Raw genomic sequence first — 17,560 nt, 5'->3', positions numbered from 1 at the left:
ATTAAAATTCATTGCTGTGCAGAGCTCATAAAAATCTGTATATAAATGTTGCTGTTATTATTTATGAATAATAATTGTTTGATAATGCTTCCTCTTTAGTTAATTATTTGTATAGAGGTCTAGATACATTTAGCTATTATTGTTATTTATAAAATCAGTACATCTATTGAGCACCATGTGCCAATCACTGTCTTAACATACTTTATATCTCAGTTCATCTTTATAATAATTAATATATATGTGTATATAATGAGTTATAGTTGGTTATTTATCCTAAGTCATAGAGCTAATGGGTAATGAGTTGAGATTCCTACATGGGTCAGTCAGATCAAAACCCAATATCTTAACTAGTTCGCTCCATAAATCATTGCCATCCCTAGACCCAGGTTAAATAAGTAAAGTGTAGCCATTGACAGCTGAAGAAATCAGGACTAAAAGAAAACAATTAACTAATAAATGTCCCATGGTTATCCAGCAGCAGACCAGGGGAAGAAAAGCAGACATTTTGGAAAACAGCTCACTGCCTTCGCCACAAAACCGCGTGGCCCAAAGTCTTTTGATGACCCTTTCTTTGGGAGTGGTTATTAACATTGGAAAGCTTGAATGACCCTGATGGAAGTCTAGATTAGCACCGATTGCATTTTTTTATTAACAAAAATATAAGCTTACCCATGAGAGCTACTGCCTGGGAGGTATGAAAGAAATATTCAGACAGAGGATCAAAATAAGACAAACAATTTAAAAGTCCTCCTTTCACTGTAAAGTTGGTGTGTTAGAGGTCAACTCAGACCCGTGTGCAAATGAAGTAGAGTACATCTCTTGCTTAACACTGATCTTTCACTCTTCTCTGACAACCACTTTTATTTGGTAACAGGATTCTATTATATATAAAATGGAAATGCTACCAGCTTGGAGTTTTTGCAAATTTTCAGGGCTTTTGAACATTTTTTTTTTCACTGAGCATGTGAATCAAATAAGAACAGGACAGATCACACACACATGCACACGCACACCAAAACAGAAGAAATAAAAAGCTCTCCGGAGCACCCCTCCTGGTCCCCACCCTGCTGTTTGCAGCCTGTCCTGTTGAGATAGATTTGAGGAGGGCAAACCACCTAAGTACCCTGGACTGGCCCATTGTTCTGATTTTGCAGGCGTATCATTTTTCACCTGAGCCCCGTTGCCAAACACCAGCAAGATGCCCTGGTGAAAAACCCACACCTCTCAGTCTGCAGCCGCCCTGCATGTCCCCTCAGTCCCAGCCATTCGATCATCTCGTGTGGAATTGCCTGGAGCTGTTTGTTGAACTGCCTCATGTTACTCTTTGACTGAGAGAGAGAGACAAATGTTCCATATTATCTTTAATTTCCATAAAATTGTTTTAATCTTTGCTTTATAATAAATGTATAACAGTGCCCTGGGGGACCTCCGTTTTGTATTATAGGTGTCTCCATTGGAGTTATATGCGAGATAGAACTGCTCATTGTTTGCCTTTCACCCAAAGGCCTCAAAAGATACTTTGAAACAAAACATTCCTCTGGGAATCATCCATAAGTAGAAAATGGAGCTTTTCCTTTCCCCTGGTATGCCTCCATCCAACCTCCCCATCCTGGAGACATGAATATCAGCCAAATCAGATGAGGAACTAAGCAGCAGGAGCTGATAGATACGTGCCCTCCTATGTGCCCTCACACACACGTGTGTGTGTATACATACATATACATACATATATAAACATCATCATAAAATGTAACCAATTAGCTGAACTAAAAGCCCTCGCCCACGTGTCAGTTTTAAACGTTTTAGCTCCCATGGTGCTTTAATGTACCAGCCTGATGAAAAAGGAAACAGGGAGGGGGTGGGTATGGGGACAGCCCTATGAATACATTTTTTGACATTTTGTTTATTATCATTTTATCTAGGCTAGAGGTAAATGGATGGACTTGTTAGCAGAAATCTCCTGGTGAAGTAAATAAAGAATCTTAATAGGCAAGGAGAATAGAACTAACTGCAAATTGCTCACAAACAGATCTAATTTATTGGTTTCTTTTTCACTGAGACTCTGTTCTGGATTCTGGCTTTCCCAGAAGAAACAGCTGAACGATGACACGAATCCGCAGGCAGAGGAAGTGCTCTACCCGCTAGCAAGGGGGAAATGCAGAGAGATTCTCCTCGCGGCCTCACCCCAGCTCCTTCTGAACGTTAGCTGCCTTATTGCTGCTGTGGTATCTCCATGTAAAGCTGCAGCCTGGAAGGTCGCTTCTATTTTTATTTTCTGGTCTCTGTTAATAAGCCCATGCTGCATTCATGAAAGAAAAATATTGAATGTGGCCACACCAGTTATAATATTATGGCTACTTGGGTTTAAGCATAATAAAGATACCAACAAGGGCTGCTCAGTTATTAATACTTTTCCAGGTTAAAAGGCAGCAATAAATCATAAAAAGCATTTCCAAGCAGTAGCACTTTTATAGAAAATTGCTTGCTATTTAAACAAAATATTTGCTCTTCATCTCAGAAAAATATGTGGATGCTTCTGAACAAGGAGCTATTTTACCTACTCTCTGCCTCCTGTAATTAGCCCCACCTGACTTGAAAAAAATTTTTTATTTGCTTGCCTGGACCACAGCAAAATGTGGGGCTCAAATTTGCTTTGGCCAAATGGGCAGTTTCATCGTTAGTAGCCTATGTTTTTCCACAGGATGTAGGGCCTTGAATTTGAATATTTGTTCCTCTGCATTCATTCTTCAGAGAGGGCTGGAGACCTCCATGCAGGTTTCTTCTGGGCATGGATTAAAAAAATATAGGGAATTTTGATCCAATAGATGTGTGTAGGAATTTCTTCCCACTCCCTGTCAATATCGAATGTCCTTCACTCAAGCCCTTAGGAAAATACCTCTCAGGAACCCTGAGCCCAGAGGTCTGCATGGGATGGGGCCATTTATCTTCAAAAGTTGGCTTATTTACATCCTTGGGTGGGAGTTGGGAGGAGTAGGTCATGCAGATATTAACCTATCTTTCTTCACTCCTGGATTAGACTTGCAGGTTAGCAGGAAGTAATGGATATTTTAGACTCTTGCATAGTGCTCATTTGACCTTCTCCACTTCATTATAGTCTCTTAAAGAAGCCGGCAGATTTGACTACATCTCGGTGATCTCATAGCTAATGATGGTTTATTGTGTGTTCATTTACACTAGAAGGAAAATGTAATCTTGAAGATTTAAGAATTCCTTTTGGCCTAAAATAACCAGATGGCAGATGGGATCAGGACCGTAGGTGAAAACCAAACGAACCCTCCTTTTTCTAGGCGGCTTGAGGTGTCAGTTTCGTAGTCTGCGTTAAACGTTTTTTTTTTCTCTCTTGAAAATAAGTTCCTAAAAAAAAAGTTCCTGGCATTCCAAGTAATAATTGTAAATCTACCAAGTTAATTTATGAACTAATAAAGTCCTGTCAGGTCTCCTTCTCATCTTCTAGAAAACGGGTCTGCAGAGAAGAAAAAAAAGACCGGCTAGTTACTAAGGAAATATATTCTTGCTCCTCATATAGTCCTCTTAAGCCTTGCTTTAGAGTCAGCTTCTGTGCACTGTGGAATATGGAAATCCCAACAAACACAGAAGGTATTTGGGGTGATAATGGTCTACATTGTTAGATAGTAAGGCTTTAAGGAAATTAACAATAAATGCATCAGTATTATATCCAAACTGCCATCAGATTAAATTCAAAACTAAATGAAAAGCTGAGGCATTTGGTTCCTCAGACACATAACACAAAATCAAGGCTGTTACAAAGAGACAGTATTTAAGATGTTCCCCCTCCCTTTTCTCTTCAGTAAACACCTTATAAATTTGTCTGAAATTTTCAAATTTTGCATTAATTGAGGCTTCTTGCCTCTTCATTTGAGTTTTGGTGTGAAAATATATCAAATCGTAACATGCAAAAAGCTGCTTTCTGAAGCCACATTTCATGACATGATTTCATCAGATGGTCTTAATTTTCTGCATGACATTATCTTTCAAGCAGACATAAAACTGGGCTGTGTTATTTGCATCCTCAAGACAGAACCAGGAAGCTTAACTATGTTTCTGCTTGTGTGGGGATTTGGGGCACTTTCGCTTCGAGGAATCAAACAAACAAACCTCCTCAAAATAAAAATAAAAAGGTTTCCTTTACTCTTTGAATGACTTTTTCTTGCCTTTTAACTTATGAAACACTCTGAGCTATTTTAAATGATGCTATAGTATTCAAATAACTTGTCTCAATACATGTGAGGTGTGTATATCTCTTGAAGGTCCCTAAAGTCCAGACCAATTAGTCAAGAAGACTTGACTATTTTACCTGGCTAGTAGCCATTTAATTGTAAATGTGCAGAAAGAGATGTTCTTATGAACAGAGAGATTTAGTATTTTAAATCTTGAAATCCAGACAAAATTTATCACTAACCTTGGAGCTGGAAGACCTCGCCCTTGACTCCTTTACACACTAGCTCTCACCAGACAAGTCTCCTAGCTTTGTGTCATTAAGCACATATTTCTTGAGTGCCCATGACATTCTAGGTGCTGTTTTGGATATATCAATGTGAAAATATTTATTTGTTAGTCTAGAAATATAGAAGATCAGAACTGGAAGGGAATCTTAAAGTGAAGTCTAATCGGTTGTAGGTATGAGGGAAATGAGAACGAGCTGGGTCCATGACCCATTCGGGATGTGATGCAGACGTGGTGGGGAAGAACTGGAACTTGGTTCTCCTTTCAATTTCTCCTCTTTCTAATACACCCCACTATCTCCCATGCCTCTCTTACAAGTTTCTTAACTAGATAAAAAGACTGTAAAAGTGTATTACTTGGATAAGAGAATAGCCGTCTTCTCCCTTAGTGAAGTTTCATCAGTAAAAACTGTTTTTTTTGTTGTTGTTTGGTTAGTTGGTTGGTTCTCCATTTCAATGAAAAGGAGGTAGTGTACTGGAACTGGATTGTTGTTTCTGATAAGCACAGGTCCCATCCAAGTCTTGGCACACTAAGTACACAATAATCATTCCAGCTCTTGCACACTGCATTGAAAATGCTCTTCTCAAGGTCACCAATGAGCTCTGTATTTCCAGGTCCACTGATGCATTTTACATCATCTCTCATTCACATCTGACATAGCTAATCCCTCCCCATTTGGAAGATATTCTTCAAGTATCTGCCAGGACACCAAGTATATGGCTTCTCTCTCAGTGGCTGGGCCTTCTCCATCTCCTTTTCTGATTCTCCTCTCTCCCTGGCCTATGATTCCAAAGGGCTGCAGGTTCGCCCACCAGAGCTCTTCCCTTCATTCTCTACACTCACTCTCGCTGCAAGTTTATCCAGTCAGCCCCACAGTTCTGAATGCCATCTACACGCTGACCATGTGCTTCTCCTGGCATGTATCTTCAGACCTAATCTCCTCTCTTATCTTCAGATTATAGGTCAAGCTGCCTACTCATCATCACCACTTTGATATTTAATATTCGTTTATCATTTAAGAGAACATTCTGCTCAGAATAACAGAAAGCTTGATTGACGTGACAGACTTATTTATGTCACTCAGTCCAGGGAAGATATTCTTGCTGTACAGTGACATCAAGAAACCAGTCTCCAATCTTCTGTCTGTATGATGCATATTTGGTTCTCATCATGGATAGTTGCTACAATGTAAGTCTTCTTTCTGCATTCCAGGGAAATGATGGAAAAAAAAATACTAAAAAATATACAGGAAAAGCCCTGACTGGTGTGGCTCAGTGGGTTGGGCATCATCCCACACCAGTTTGATTCCCAGTCAGAGCACATGGCTGGGTCACATGCAGGCCAGGTGCCCAGCTGGGGGTGTGTAGGAAGCAACTGATCAGTGTTTCTCTTGCACATCGCTGATTCTCCCCCTCTCTTTCTCCCTCCCTTCCCCTCTCTCTAAAATTAAATTAATAAAATCCTTATATGTAGGGGGGAAAGCCTTCTCATGAAGCTAGGCCTTGTTTACTTTTTTCTTCTTTTTTTTTCCCAGTGAGTTCAGCCAGGAACATCTACCTACATATTACCAGGCAGAACTCTGTCTGAGGGAGGCTAGGTATTGGAGTATTTCATTTTTCAGTTTCTGCTCCAAAGGACAGAAGGGAGTGAAAGCATGTTGACTGAGGTAAAGTACATTATCTGCAACAGCACTTCACACTCAAGATGTGCTCCACGTTCAAGTAAGTTGCCCCTGCATTTTCCATACTCATGCTAAAAATTTTTATCATCATTGGCTTCTCTCTTCCTCTCATACTACACATCAAATTCAACAGCAAATCCTTTTACGTCTACCTCCCAAATACGTCCAGACTCTGACCATTTCACACCAGTTCTTCCATCCCCCTTAGTCTAAGCCTCCGTCATCTCCTGCTTGAATTATCAAAAACCCTCCTAACTGGTCTCCCAGGATCCTTGCCTTCCCAATGTAGGTTAGTCTCCACTCAGGGACCAGGCATCCTTTTAAAACCTAAGTCATGTCACTTCTTTGCTCAGAACCCTCCCATGACTTTAGCCTCACTCAATATCAAATTCCAGCTCCTCATATACAAGCTGCAATGACCTTGTCCTTGCCCCAGCTCGTTTCGGACCTCCCTCTGCTACAGCCACAGGGGTCTCCTCGGAGTTCTTCCAGGATACCGCTGCATTCTCCTGCCTCGGGGCCTCCATGGATTTTCCTCTATCTACAACACTCGACTCCCACACATCTGCAGGCCTTACTCCCACTCCCTTTAATCTCCGGTTAAACCCGATGCTATTACAGAACCCTGCCCCTGAATTATTTATACAAAGTAGCAGTCTCACTCAAATCGATCTTTTTTTGTCTTTTTACATTGCTTTAATTTTCTTTTGGACTACGAGATATGTATGTCTTTTTTTTTTTTTTTTTGATATAGGTTTGTGAAATTTTCTGTTCCCTCAACTAGAACATACTTTATAAGATACTGGGGACTTTGTTTCACTAATTGCCTGCACATGGTAGTCACTCAGTATGCACGTAGCAACATAATGCTTAAGGGTGTCAAAACAATGGGAGATATGTATCTCCCATTATCTGATTTAATCCTCACGACCTCATGAGGTAGGTTTTATTACAATCAGTAAAACCAGGTTTAGAGAAGCTTGCAACTTACCCAAGATTTCACAGTTTATAAGTGGCAGAACCAGATTCGACTACATATATATCTGACCCGAAAGCCCAAACTCTTAACCCCACCTTTTATTGCCTTTCAATAAATATTGAGAGAATGATTGATGTATTTACAGAAAAACAAAAGCCTAACTGGATTTTGCTTGTTCCCCGGAGCTTTTCACAGTTTAATTCCATTTGCACTGGATGCTCAACTGTAGCCTTTTGTTTCTTCCGTTTTCTAACTTTTAGAAGGAATGTTTCACAAACCTCAAGAATCCTCTAAAAGGAACTTTCTGGAATGACTCCACATTCCCCACTCCCAAAGAGGATTGGTCTCATAATAGTTTGGAGATTTGCTCTGTATCTTTTAAAAGATAATAAAATGGTATTAGCACTGCCTAATCTAATGGACTAGGGTGGAGGGAATGGAGACATATTTGTAAGAGTGACTGTTTTCTTTGGATTCTCATTTTATCATTTAGCTGGTTGCCTGGCATTTCTTCTTTTGAGAAACTTGAAGGAAATTTGAAGAAAGATTAAAGAATCTGCTCCTTAGGAAAGTTTAAAAATAGGATTGATAAATTATGCAAATTAGCATGGAATCTGAACTTTAAAGAAATTAGGCTAGATTTATTTAACGAATGTTTTTATTACAATAGAAAGGCAGTACTACGGATTGCGATACATATTTTCTGTGAGTGGTATGTTATTAAGAAAAGTTGTGAAGAAATTTGGCATGTGCGAGCTGAATCCTGCCCACAGCACGGGACCGAGTGCTTGATAGTCCAAACTGCTGCATGCATCTCTATGCTCACAGACATGGGCATGAAGCACAGATTTCAAGTGTTGGTTTGTCTGGGTCCGCCAAACAGGGCTGATTCTGCTCAGAACTTTAATTCGTTAAGACTTTGTTTATCTGGTCTATCAAATACAAGCTTCTCCCTATCAGAAACCAGGCTAATGAACATCATTGGCTTCACCATGTTCTGGAATCTTAACAATATCTGAAATAATTTTTAACTCATTTCATTTAAAAAGAAAATGAAAAATTAACAGAAAGACCATGAAGAAATTATAGCTGGACTGAATCTTCAGCTTAAGTAGATAAGTACATATGGCAAATCCCATAAAAGAGTAATCACACAGTTTCTAGGTGCCTCTGACATTATCTCACCAGCCCCAGGTTATCAGTCGGTCAGTTGATCAGTAGGTCAGTAGGTCAGTAAGTCGGTAAGTGCAGGTTTTCTTACCCAACTCTCAACCTCTGATCCCTGGTATTGACTTGCTGGCTACTTCCTCTTTCATACTGGAATGGCTAAGAAGCTATATTTTAAATAGTTTATATACATATCAGCTAAATGTAGACCCTCTGAAGTAGGAGTTATTATTATCTTCTTGCACATAGTAGGCATTCAGAAAATCTTGAGAACATTAAAGCAGAGAAAGTGGCAGAACCTCATTCAAACCCAGAGCCTGGGTTTGTCACCACTGTGCAATCCTGTGCCTGCGAATTGCAGAAAACTCTGCTGATTAGCCAGCGGCTAGTGCCTGCTAGGTCATTAAACTATACAATTTCTGCTTCAGCTGTGCAGAGTTCAACTCTTGCTATGATTGCCGAAATGCCATTTAGAAAGAAGTTCTAGAGAGGAGTCCAGAGACCCAGTTTCAAGTAACAGCTCTGCCACAGGCTAGCAGCACGACACTGGACACGTTAGCTCCTCTCGACTCTTCAGTGTCCCCCACTGTAAAATGAGGGGAATGGACACTGAATGATTTTAAGGTTCCTTTTAGCTGTAACATTTTATGTGTCTGCTTCCTCTATTATCTGTTCCTATTTCTATCATTCTTTAAAAGTTATAGCAATTGATTTTTGAACAAATCTGTGTGCTACAAAGCTATAGATGGCATTTTGCAGTGATACTGAAGTGCCTGCCTGTGTCACGTCCATGACTATTTCTGGGGGCTCGATGTCTGGAGTGGGAGACAAACAAAGACTAATGATATGCTGCCTTCCTGTTCAAGGATGATTTGTACAAGAGAAAGCCCTTTAAAGGGAATCAACTTTAAATGGGGACCAAATTTTTGTACTGTGATTTCATATTGGAAAAGAATCTAAAATCTGTGAAATAAGTATACATTTTATCTCATACTAACAAATTTTCTATTATATTATTAACTAGCTTTAATTTCTAATATGAGAAAACAATGGATTCTATTTTCAGTTTTGGGGTAGTATTTTTCCAACAAATTTTATGGTAGCCTGATTGAGCAAACTACTATAACCTACTATGTTATCATAAAAAATACATATATTTTGCAACATTCAGGAATCTTCAGTTTTTCTACAGGCCTCTATTAATCTTTAAATACTAAAATCATTCTCATTTATTTTTTCATTCAACAAATATTTATTTTAATTAACACCTTTTAAATTGGGACTATAATACAGTCACATGTTCAGGAATTTCTCTTTTTTATTTTTATTTTTTTATTGTTCAAGTACAGTTGTCTCCATTCCCCCCCCCACCACTCCCTCCCACCCCAGCTATCACCACCCATCCCCACTTCCTGCCATTGATCTTACCCCACTTAGGTTATGTCCATGTGTCCTTTATATATGTTCCTTGACAACCCTTCACTTTTCCCTCATTATCCTCTCCCTCCTCCCCTCTGACCACTGTCAGTTTGTTCTTTATTTCCAAGTCTCTGGTTCCATTTTGCTCATTTATTTGTTTTGTTGCTTAGGTTCCACTTGTAGGTGAGATCATATGGTATTTGTCTTTTACGCCTGGCTTATTTCACTTAGCATAATGCTCTCCAGATCCGTCTATGCTTTCTGGAAGAGTGGAGATCTTTCTTTCTTTCTGCTGTATAGTATTCCATTGTGTAAACATACCGTAGTTTTTTGATCCACTCATTTACTGATGGGCACCTAGGTTGCTTCCAATACTTGGTTATTGTAAATTGTGCTGCTATGAACATTGGGGTGCATAGGTTCTTTTGGACTGGTGTTTCAGGATTCTTAGGGTATAATTCCAGCAGTGGAATTGCTGGGTCAAAAGGCAGTTCCATATTTAGTTTTCTGAGGAAATTCCATACCGTTTTCCACAGTGGCTATACCAGTCTGCATTCCCACCAACTGTGTACTAGGGGCCCCTTTTCTCCACAGTCTTGCCAGCACTTGTTGTTTGTTGATTTGGTTATGATGGCCATTCTGACCAGTATGAAGTGGTATCTCATTGAGGTTTTAATGTGCATCTCTCTGATGGTTAGTGATGCTGAGCATCCTTTCATATGTCTCTGGGATGTCTGTATGTCCTCCTTAGAAAAAAATCTGTTCAGATCCTTTGCTCATTTTTTAATTGGGTTGTTTGTTTTCCTGGAGTCATGTGAGTTCTTTATATATTTTGGAGACCAAACCCTTGTCTGAGGTATCATTGGCAAATATATTTTCCCATACCATTGGTTCCCTTTTCGTTGCTGATGATTTCTTTAGCCATGCAGAAGTTTTTTTATTGTAATGAAGTCCCATTTGTTTATTCTTTCCTTTATGCCCCTTGCTCTAGGGGACATATTGGTGAAAATATTGCTATGTGGAATATCTGAGATTTTCCTGCCTATGTTCTCCTCTAAGACTTTTTGGTGTTGCAACTTATATTTAAGTCTTTTGTCCATCTTGAGTTTACTTTCGTATGTGATGTAAGTTGGTGGTCATGTTCCATTTTTTTGCATGTAGCTGTCCAGATGTCCCAACACCATGTGTTGAAGAGGCTATTTGTACCCATATTACCTACAGCCAATATCACACTCAACAGGCAAAAACTAAAAGCTTTACCACTAAGATGAGGAACAAGATAAAGATGTCTGTTTTTACCAGTTCTCTTCAACATAGTATTGGAAGTTCTAGCCACAGTGATCAGACAAGAAAAAGAATCAAAAGGCATCCAAACTGGAAAGGAGGAAAAAAAAATTGTCATTGTTTGCTGATGACATGATAGAGTACACTGAAAATCTTATAGACTCCACCAAAAAGCTACTCAACTAATAAGTGAATTTGGCAAAACAGCAGGATACAAAGCCAATATTCAGAAATCGAAAGCATTTTTGTACACCAGCAACAAAATATCAGAAAGTGACATCAGGAAAAAAAATCCCTATTGATATAGCACCAAGAAAAATAAAGTACCTAGGAATGAACCTAACCAAGGAGGTAAAAGACCTGTACTCAAAAAATTATACAACACTGAAGAAAGAAATTAAGGAAGACATAAGCAAATGGAAGCGTATACCATGTTCATGGATTGGAAGAATTAACATCATCAAAATGGCCATACTACCCAAAGCAATTTATAGATTCAATGCAATCCCTATTAGAGTACCCATGACATATTTCACAGATATAGAACAAACATTTCAGAAATTTATATGGAATCATAAGTGACCCCAAATAGCCACAGCAATTTTAAGAAAGAAGAACAAAGTAGGAGGGATCACAATACCTGATATCAAACTATATTACAAGGCCACTGTAATCGAGACAGTCTGGTACTGGCATAAGAACAGACACATAGACTGATGGAACAGAACAGAGGGCCCGGAAATAAACCTGAGTCTCTATGGTCAATTAATATTTGACAAAGGGGGCAAAAGCATAAAATCATTCTCATTTAAACTTCATTTGTTCTTCTGGCCAATTTTTTAAAATTAAATGGTTGATTTATACATGATTATTGTTTGTCGTTGGTTTTCCTGGTCACTCAGAGAGTTATGCAATAACATGTTCATTAATTTTATTTTTTCAAGATTTTCTGCTTTGCCCCATGATGTAATTCTTGTGCTTGCATTCTATGGCACAACATTTGACAGTGAAATTCTTACCAATAGAAGCTTTGGCTTGTTGGGGACAGATGTATCCTGCGCCAAGCTTGATAAATAAGGATGTTTGTATAAAAATTAATTGCAAGAGCTCAGTACATTGGAAAACATTTTCATTTTATGTCAACTTTTACTTCCCTATGAAACCTCATAACTGCAAGAACTCAGACATAAACACTTAGATATCAATGATCTCCAGTACGATATGGGTAATTGTGGCAACCATATTTAATTAGATTTACAGACACACACCCAGATCTCATTGATCAGCTTTCACTTGAACACTTAAGTGTGCTCTACACACATTCACAAGGCTGAGGTCTTTTTCATCAAGAAAATAATAATTCAGCTCAATGGCTAAATGCCTTGTATATTCACTTTTGGAGGAACTATAAGAAAACTTTGTCTTACATATCCCACGCTGCAGAATAAACTTCAGTGAGCTTTTTTGTCATTTACCACCAACCTACAAATGGCTCGCCATTTTTATTATATATTCGAATAGAGTGTTAATTTAAAATATAATTACAGTTAATGACATCTGTCTTTCTTTTAAGGGAAAGGTATTCCTATATCCTCTTAACAATGATGTGAGTGCCAGTTGTTTGCTGCCTGCTTTTCATACTACTACAGTAGCGTTTATAGTGCTTAGGAAAGTGCTTAGCATGTTGTAAAAATTCAATAAATATCAACATATATTAAGAAATCAAATATAGCAAAGAGCATATCCTCATATTCCCTGCTTGTCTTCTTCTGGGCTCCAAACCCAGTGGGAGAGGTAGAGAGTAGAAGAGGCCAGGGAGAATGCTCTAAATGGAGAAACAGACAGCAGGGAGCAGATAAAAAAAATGATGAAGGAAAAGCTCTAAAAATCTTCTTCACTGACTCATCAAGAGACAGATACATTCTCTTCCTCTATTTGCTTCTGTCCCTAACATGCTGCTGTTGTTGGAAGTATGACTCTGCATTGTAATTTTTGTTTAGATGTGTCTTTCTCTTGTAGGCTGTGAGGCCTTCAATTCAGTGAGTAGATCATAGTCATCCCTCTATCCTTAGCACCTAGCAAAGTGCCTGACATGCCATTAGTACTTAATAAATCTCTGTTAAATGAAAGAATGAACATCTGGTGGACCAGTATGGATAGCTTTTAGAAATGCATCTCACAGGTAAAACAAACTATGCACAATAGGACTGGGCTTGGATCAGTGTGTGTGGTTGTCCAAGTTCTGTAACAATGACTAAGAAAACCACTCAACAACCAGGCCTTTCCCCTTTGGAAACACTCATACACTATCTACTGCTCAGAGCTTTAGCAAAGCTATAGCCTGGGTCATGGCCTCTTGATCTCTTTATTTTTATTTTAGTACTTCTGTTACATACTAGTTTTCTTTCTCTGCTCTTGATGTTCCCTAGTATTTCATAGCCATACTCTAATGCCTTGCCTCTGTGTGGCCTAAACGTCTTTGGTAATGGCATCAGCTAAGTGCGACCAGGTCCAGAGGCAGAAGGATGGGCCCAGATGCCTCCAGTGAGTTCCTTTTAGCAGTTAACGTCCCTGGTGTGGAGCCTGACAGCAGTAGTTCTGCATTTGTACACTTCTGTTGACCAATATCTGGTAGTTAAAATCTTTTCTAAACAAGGACTGCAGAGAGGAAAAAATGGAGGGGGCATCAGGTAACATATTGGTGGATGCTCTACAAAGTGACAGGGAATTGGAGAAAAAATGTGTATGTTTGTGTCCTGACTGGATGAGCAAGAAGGAGGGAAGGGAAGCAAAGCAAAGGGTTCCCAGCAAAGATATTTCAGTCAATTTTCTTCACAAATAAACTATTCCACTGTTAATAAAAAGAGGTTTCTTTTGATGATGGCCAGCTTAAGTGCACATTCTCTGCAGTAAAGTAGCTTTTAAAGCCAGTTTAAAGGGTTAGAAGGGTCTAGAAAATTTTATAACTAGCTGTCTTCTGCTTTTATGCCCTGCTAACATCACCATCCTCCAAATCCTTCCCTCTCCCCAACCCAAGAGAAGAGCAAATTTTCATTGGTCCAGATTAGTGCTGAGTGATGAGTTTTTTGGCATCCAAACCGAAGTCAGCTCAGTCTACCAGTTCAATTTCAGGTTCACAGATCAGGGGTGATGTTTTGGCTACTGACTTAAATGTGTTAATTTTTTAACACTCACCAGGTTGCCTTTTGAAGTTAACACCCTTTTAGGAAAAGTAAGGGAAATTCACACCTCTTCAAAGGCAACTATTTTCAAAGTCTTACAAGAGCTTAGTGTATGTTGATCCATATTGAAGCTCATTGCTTGGAAAAGCATAAAACATTTGTTCTGGAATTTTTTTGAAGATCACATAGATAAAGAATAAGTTTATTTGTCTCTTAAAAATATTTTTTAAAGACAAGGCATAAGATGTCTTCGTGCTGGAAATTGTAGGGATACCAAAGTCATTTCTCTCAAGGAAGCTGAGCTCTCAGGAGAGTCACTGAAATTCTAGATGCATTTCCTGTCTTCTCCACTAGATTTCTGCAGGCAGACTCTTCTTAAGCTCCTCTATTTCATTTATGTATTTTTAAAAATTTCTATTCCTAACCCAGAGCCTTTTCTAGAGGACATACTTAATAAATGTTTTTTGACTGCCATTCCAAAGTCTTCGGAAATTTAGGAAATTTGCTTTCCATCCTTGTCTTTGTACTCATTCAGATCCACAAGTCAAAAGGTATTGTGCAACCAACAAGCACATAAAAAGATGCCCAACAATCACCAATCATTAGGAAAATGCAAACCAAAACTACAGTGAGATACCACCTCACACCTACTAGGTTGGCCACTATCAAAACAAACAAACAAACAAACAAACCCCAGAAATTAAGTGTTGGCAAGAATGTGAAGAAATTGGAACCCTTGGGCACTGCTGGTGGGAACTTAAAATGGTGCAGCTTCTATAGAAAACAATATGACAGTTTCTCAAAATTTAAAAAATAGAATTACCATATTATCTAGCAATTCCACTTCTTAGTAAACACCCAAAAGGAGTGGAAACAGAGACTCAAACAGGTATGTACACCCATGCTCATAGCAATACTGGTCACAGCAGCCAGAGATGGAGGCAATTCAGTTGTTCATCAATAGATGAATACATGAACAAGACACGGCACATTCAGGCAATAGAATATTATTCAACTTTAAAAAGGGAAATTCTGGCACGTGCTACAACATGGAAATTCTGGCACATGCTACAACATGGATGAGCCTTGAGGGCATTATGCTACTTGAAATAAGCCAGTCACAAAAAGACAATACTGTATGATTCCATTTACGTGAAGCACCTAGACTAGTCAAATTCATAGAGACAGCAAGTAGAATGGTATTTGCCAGGGGCTAGTGGGAGAGGGAAACAGAGAGTTGCTTTAATGGGTATAGAGTTTCAGTTTTGCAAGACGAAAAGAGTTCTGGACATTGGTTGCACAATGAGAATGTATTTAATGCTCCTGAGCTGTACATTTAAAAATGGTTAAGATGAAAATTTTTATGTGTGTTTTAACACAATTTAAATAAAGTATCATTCCAAATAATAAATGAAGCAGTTATGTAGGTGAACTGCAGAAGGATGCCCTAATTCTCCCAATATTCTTAAATGTGAATGATGTAGGTCACAAATAAAATTTCACTCTGATTTTTATGAGCTGCAATATTGGAATTGTATCAATTTCAGAGTCCATTAACTTTTGATAACCAGGGTGGTTGGTGATATACAGTAGATTCTTTGTGTACAGATGTGTGCAGGTGTGTGAGCACACCCCAGCCCACCCCACCATGTGTACCTGAAATGCAGTGATGCTTAAAGGAAGGCAAGGCACATGTTAAATGCTAAATAGGGACTGTTCTTTGAGGGAAGGTCTGGCAACTGATGCAATTTAAATGCACCATGTCAAGGATTTAGTGGCAAAATGTTCCCTTTTCTCAGGAACACATCTCTGAAATGAGGCTTTGAGAAAATGCTGCTCTGTGCTTCCACTACTGCTCCCTCCACTGCGCATGCTTTCAGTGTGTTCTCAATTAGTCACATTAGTGCAGCACTGTAACCCTGACCTTAAAAATATTATAGTAAATAACATAGCTGGGGCCTTTAAAGAATATTTGGTATTAGGAAAGAACTTTTTTTCCTTTACTTTCCTTTTGTAAGGAAAAAATATCCCTAAACACTGTTATGAAATGTTTTGTGTCTACTGTCTACAGAAGGAAATGTGGCATTAAGAAGAGCTATAAAATATAAAGACTCTAGACCTGCATATGATTATCCATATTAAATTGAAGTAAATTTACTTTATATTGCTCACTGAAAGATTTTCCCCCCTTTCGTCTTCTCAGTTTTCACAAATCCACATGCCTGGGAAGATTTTGGAACTCATGGCTAGTTTAGGTTGCTTTTATTCTTTTAAAATGTTAAATTAAACTTTGTTAAAATTAATTAACCAAAAATAATCCCATTGGATTGGCGTTTCTAGTCATTAAGTGTCAACAAGGGGGGGAAAGGCAGAAGTTCACAATGTACGGATATTTTGCAAAATCTCTTTTGGTTGCACAGTTGCAAAGAACACGTTTTCATGAAAGACTGTGATTTGGTTCTTCAATAGAAAACATACACTTATATACACACATATACATATTACATGTAAGTGTGTGTGTATTTGTACAAATATACATAATGTCTTCCATCTTTACAAGCTAAAATTAGACATTGACATTACATCCCCACAAGTTGCAGGTGTTTTAGCGGGAACCCTTCAGTATTTATTTTTCAAACCCATACCTAACCAGTTCCCAAGTAATCACCCTCCCATGTGGCCTTTTCTTGACTCGTGTTCTCTTCCTAGTTTGGGATTTAATTATTTTAGATTAGTGCAGTCATATCTCTGACTCTAGAATTTCTCCAAAAGGTATATACACTTACTAGTGCAAAATTACTCTTCATTCCATCATCCGGTTTTCACCATGCTCCTCTCCATCTCATGAAATTCCAGTGGTCTCCATGCCCCACTACATTTAGTCCAGCCCTTGATTTGTCTTTGAATTCATTCACAACCTGGACCTGGCCAGTCTCTCCAGGTTTATCTTGCACTATCCCATGTGAACCTCACATCCAGCCACATGACTTTGCAGTCTGCAGAATACTCTCTCCTGTGCTTCTGCTATTTCTTCCATGTAGAACCCGAGCAACAATTTATTGCTTATTGAAATTTCATCCTTTCAGAGTCCAGAGTGAAAGACAAATATATGAGTTCACATATAAGTGGCACCTAGTCAGCAAAACAAACAAGCAAACAAAATAGAACTAGAGACATTGAAATAAAGAACAACTGACAGTAACCAGAGGGAAGGGGAGACAGGGATAACGGGGAAAGAAAGGAAAGGGTTGTCAAGAAACATGTATAACAGGACACATGGACAAAGCCAAAGGGGGTAGGATCGAGGGTGGGAGGCAGGGATGGGTGGGGCAGAGGCGGGGGACAGGGGAAAATGGAGACAAC

This window comes from Desmodus rotundus, chromosome 3 (assembly GCF_022682495.2).
Source record: "Desmodus rotundus isolate HL8 chromosome 3, HLdesRot8A.1, whole genome shotgun sequence".
In the NCBI taxonomy this organism is placed as follows: domain Eukaryota; kingdom Metazoa; phylum Chordata; class Mammalia; order Chiroptera; family Phyllostomidae; genus Desmodus; species Desmodus rotundus.
The sequence above is the reverse complement of the archived record's forward strand: the minus strand, read 5'-3'. Positions refer to the sequence as shown.